General features: G+C 38.3%; 1 pseudogene; it reads right to left on the bottom strand.

The window, feature by feature from the left end:
- Positions 1 to 3,796: 3,796 nt before the first annotated feature.
- On the bottom strand, positions 3,797 to 5,000 carry LOC118526754 (peroxisomal membrane protein PEX13 pseudogene; annotated as a pseudogene).
- Positions 5,001 to 5,381: the final 381 nt, after the last annotated feature.

Raw genomic sequence — 5,381 nt, 5'->3', positions numbered from 1 at the left:
GTTCTGAGGCTAGAGTGTTTTGGGGAAAAAGAGGAGGTGCACTGTTGTCTATCAGTCTTTCTTATTTCGGTTTCCAGGAGAATTAAGCCCTCACTCCCTGTGGCATCTAGAATGGTACTGATTATATACCATCTTTAGGAGAACAGTGAAAGTCATCAGTCAAATAATTTACTGTGTCCTGTGCTTCAGATGAGCCCAGGGAGCACATAGGCGTCAGTGTTGGTAGTGAGTATTATAGAATGGGTGAGATAGAAATGAATTTTGTAAACACCTGACAAAGGTACAAAACACATCTTTGCAATTACCTTCTGCGCTCTTTTAGCATTTTACCTATGGATGCTATTTTATAATCAACACATTCAAATCAAATCTTCCTACATCTATCGGGAGGCTCAGTATCCAGTAAGTTCTCAAGTATTTACACCCTCATATAGGAAAAAGAAGTATGAAACAGTGGAAAGAGCTAGAGCAGAACTAGATTATAATATCAAATTGTATTGAGTTTGCTTTGTTTGTAAGAGAATGTTACTGTTAATACTTTATATATTAGAATAATCTGATTCCACACCTTTCTTAATAAACCAGTACAAGCTGAAGACTGGCATGCCATATGCCAAATGCCATCTTGATTAACAATATACTCAAAGTTTCTATTATAAAGAACAAGAACTTTTATCAGTAACCAGTGACCACTCACTTAAAGCCTTGCTTTTTAGATGTTTCTTAAGTTGTCCCAACAAAGTAATTGCTGTAGGAAGTACAGAAGAGTGCTAGAGGGGAAGATGCTGAAGAAATGAAACAGTGTTACGCTGTTCTAAGCTGTTTGTCATAAAGAGATTTCTGTACTTTTGTTCATAGGAGTACCAATATTAGGGTTTTTAAAATTGATGACAGAATAGAGGGCTGTGTGATTATTTTACTTTCTGATATTTACTTAAAGGATGTCTTTTGCACATTCAGCCTACTGTAATCATGTAATTTTGCTATTGTATTTGGCTAACTCCTTTTTTGGAAATGCCATTTTAAAAATAAGGCATATGTTTTTATAGTTGCTCTGAATGTGTATATTTAAATTTGTGAATTAAAAGGGTATTATTCTAAGTAGATTTAAAATAACTAGAAAATTTTATTGATTTTTTTCTGACATTTGCTGTACCTAAAACAGTCATCACCAGGTTGTGCTAAAACAGCAGGAAGTTTTTATATAGTTAACTGATGATGATATCCATTATTTCTCTTAATTTTATCAACATTCACTTTAAGAATATTCTCTTCCTTTCTTTCCTGTCCCCAGCCACTTTCCCTCCTTCTCTTCATAGCAGCAACCTCTTACAGACAAATTTGAAAATGTTATTAAGCACAGACTGTGTTTTAAAATTTTAAAGCAGTAATATGCTAAGTATTTTAAAAATATTTTTTAAATTGAGTCTTTGGAAAGAATAAAATAAACATTTATTACTTTGAATTTGAAAAACAAAGCATAATTATACAAAGCTGCTTTCATCAGACTCACATTGTTCACAAAGTACTTTTGATAATTGATTAAATCATTTATTATATTTAATGGCAAATAAGATACAAAACCATTTAATACATTTTAAAATATTTTAAAAAATTTTACTGGCTAAGGAACTAAATATTTAAAATTGACCCTAAACAAGAATTTTAAATAAGCTAAACATTTTTTTCATTTTAACATCGTTTGAAATACCCTTCTATAAAATGGTTTCTGATTTACTTAGGTGATGTGCAACAAAGTATTTGAATTTACTCTTTTTTGCTTGTATTGACTGAATTTAGAATTTATCCAGTTTCATTTCTCCTTCCCCACAAATTCTGTATAAAATGTGGGAAGAAGGAAGGGAGTGTATAGTTTTGACACAGTGACCTTTTATTATATAGGCTGCCAACTACCAGCCTTAATTTTTTTTTTTTTATTAAATTTTTTTATTGTTATGTTAATCCCCATACATTACATCATTAGTTTTAGATATAGTGTTCCATGATTCATTGTTTGTGCATAACACCCAGTGCTCCATGCAGAACGTGCCCTCCTCAATACCCATCACCAGGCTAACCCATCCTCCCAATCCCCTCCCCTCTAGAACCCTCAGTTTGTTTTTCAGAGTCCATCGTCTCTCATGGTTCTTCTCCCCCTCTGATTTCCCCCCCTTCATTCTTCCCCTCCTGCTACATTCTTCTTCTTCTTTTTTTCTTTCTTAACATATATTGCATTATTTGTTTCAGAGGTACAGATCTGAGATTCAACAGTCCTGCACAATTCACAGCGCTTACCAGAACACATACCCTCCCCAGTGTCCATCACCCAGTCACCCCATCCCTCCCACCCCACCCCCCACTCCAGCAACCCTCAGTTTGTTTCCTGAGATTAAGAATTCCTCATATCAGTGAGGTCATATGATACATGTCTTTCTCTGTTTGACTTATTTCGCTCAGCATAATACCCTCCAGTTCCATCCACGTCGTTGCAAATGGCAAGATCTTATTCCTTTTGATGGCTGCATAATATTCCATTGTATATATATACCACATCTTCTTTATCCATTCATCTGTTGATGGACATCGTGGCTCTTTCCACAGTTTGGCTATTGTGGACATTACTACCAGCCTTAATTTAAAAAACTTGGTTATAGCCATCTCTAAGGTTCAATTTATTTATTTATTTATTTATACACAGAACAGAAAATTTTTATTCAGTTTAAATTTCGCTATAGACATCTCTAAGGTTTTATTTATTTATACACAGATCAGAAAATTTTTATTCCATTTAAATTTGTAAAAAAAAAAAGGCTTTAGCCTGTTCTCATATTTATATGTTATCACTTGATTTCTGAGGATTCCAAATCAATTAAGCTCTAACTTTATTTTTTAAAGATTTTATTTATTTGACAGAGAGATACAGCGAGAGGAGGAACACAAGCAGGGGGAGTGGGAGAGGGAGAAGCAGGCTTCCTGCCGAGCAGGGAACCCGATGTGGGGCTCGATTCCAGGACCCTGGGATCATGACCTGAGCCAAAGGCAGCTGCTTAACGACTGAGCCACCCAGGCGCCCTTAAGCTCTAACTTTAAAAAGCATTAAAGACCCCTACTGTAGCAAACGGTGTATTCTATAGTTCATCAATCTTACTTTCAAATAACAGATGAAAATGATAGCAATCTCCATAATCTTAAAATCTAGGTGAAATAAATTGGACTATGAGGTCCAGTAACTTGTAAAATGTAACCAGGTCACTAGACCAACATGCTAGTGTATAACTTTAATAATTGCTAGCAGGAAAACACCTGGAATAGCCATTAACAAATGTGTTCATTGGATTGTAGATTAATTTCTTTGTAAGAAGTAATTTTTTTTAAAGATTTTATATATTTGAGAGAGAATGAGAGCACAAGCGGGGGAGGGTCAGAGGGTGAAGCAGACTCCCTGTTGAGCAGGGAGCCCGATGCGGGACTCGATCCCGGGACTCCAGGATCATGACCTGAACCGAAGGCAGTCGCTTAGCGAACTGAGCCACCCAGGCACCCTAGAAGTAATTTTTCTTTAAAGATTTATTTATTTGACAGAGAGACAACGCGAGAGAAGGAACACAAGCAGGGGGAGAGGGAGAAGGAGAAGCAGGCTTCCCGCCGAGCAGGGATCCCAATGCGGGGCTCGATCCCAGGACTCTGGGATCATGACCCGAGCTGAAAGGCAGACGCTTAACACCTGAGCCACACAGGCACCCCTAGAAGTAATTTTTTAAAAGTATAGTTCAATTGCAGGCAAACATGAAAGATATCAAAGATCTTGTTTATCTCCACCTTTCCCAGTGGAATCAGGTGCAACTGGGACCTTAATAGTTTCAACAAAGACAGATTCAAAGGCAGCTTCCTGTTCATCCGAAGAATCAGTAGGTGCGGCTTCTTTAATTAGTGTTGTATTGGTAAAAGATTGTTGCTGCTTAGAAATTTTGCTGGACTCCACTGCTTTTCCACCTCTTTTACCAAGAATTTTGACATAATTAGCAGGTATAAGTCTTGTTTGACCATCAAGACTAGCCAGAAGCCAGCCACACACTTTGGGTTGCTGTTCTTTGAGAGCTAAGTTTAGCATATCACCAGCATAGAAAGAAATTTCTTCTTCAGATACAGCAGCAAAATCATATTCTGCTCTAGCAGCTACATGGTCATCCTCACATTTGCCCAGTTTGTGTTGTCTGTTACTTCATCGTTATGGGTAGACAGCAGTTTCCAGATGAGGTAAGGACCACCACCAAGGATAAGAGCAAAAAACAAGAATATTGGCCAAGATTTTGCTGAGTTAGCTGCTCTGTCCTCATCACCAAGGCAAGCCACAGTTTTTCACTTTCTGCCCAAAGGTCCTCATTCTCAGAGCCTCTTCAACTATCATCCACTGCACCATCTCTAAAGATACCTTATAGACCTAACTAAGGCAAAAGCTGAAAAAACCTTTATGAAATGTATTTTTAATCGGGAAAAGTGATTTGCTACATCCAATACAGCCCTGAAACTGTTACAGACAGCTGAAAAGGTAGCATCATCACATCATCATACTGACAGAGGCGAATGCATGCACGATACTCACCCCTGCTGCTTTCTTCAGCTTGTTGAACAAATCTACTAGGTGGCAGATCATCTACACAGAGACGGTTATAGCCCAACCCATTATATCCATAACTATAAGGGCTATAGCTTCCAGAAAATGAATTTCCATAGGTACCATATCCTGAAGAAAATGAGCTATAAGCAGGTCTGAAAGTACTCACATTGCTGCTTCCTGTCTGCTGGGATGGCCTTGGAAGAATAGGTGGGGGCACTCTGGTAAGTGTTGGTTGTCCAGGGCTCGTCAGTAAAGTAGGACCCAAATCAGCAGATTGCAAAGTGGGGCCAGGTCCTAGTCCTGGCCCGGCCCCAGGAACTCGGCGGGTCTCCCAGGGTTTCCGGGGGAGGGGGGGGTGGGGAGGTGGCGGCTGGGAAGCCATCTCCTCTGCCTCCGCTCAGCTCCCAGGCCATGCTCTCTAAGGTTCTATTTAAATTACTTGTTTATACTGGAAATTTTGTGCGTTGAATTGGGTGGGATTAAGTGATGAGAGGAGGGGTCCAAATTTGTTTATTAATCCTTCAGAAATTGTTGAAGCATTATGAGCATTTGCTACCAATTTTGGATTTTTTTTCCCTCAGTCACCAGTAGAACAGGTCCTCAGTAGTTGTGTAACTAAGGTGAACAAGAATTTTACTGGTGGCAGGTACTTAGTTTTACTGGTGATAGAGGCCAGTAGTTTTTTTTTTGTTTGTGTTTTATGTTTTTTGAGGCCAGTATTTTTTACCACTTGGGAATTTATGCCTTGACTACAAAAGTACTT

This window comes from Halichoerus grypus, chromosome 7 (assembly GCF_964656455.1).
Source record: "Halichoerus grypus chromosome 7, mHalGry1.hap1.1, whole genome shotgun sequence".
Lineage (NCBI taxonomy): Eukaryota > Metazoa > Chordata > Mammalia > Carnivora > Phocidae > Halichoerus > Halichoerus grypus.
Note: the sequence above shows the minus strand (reverse complement) of the source record. Positions and strands in the feature narration are given on the sequence as shown.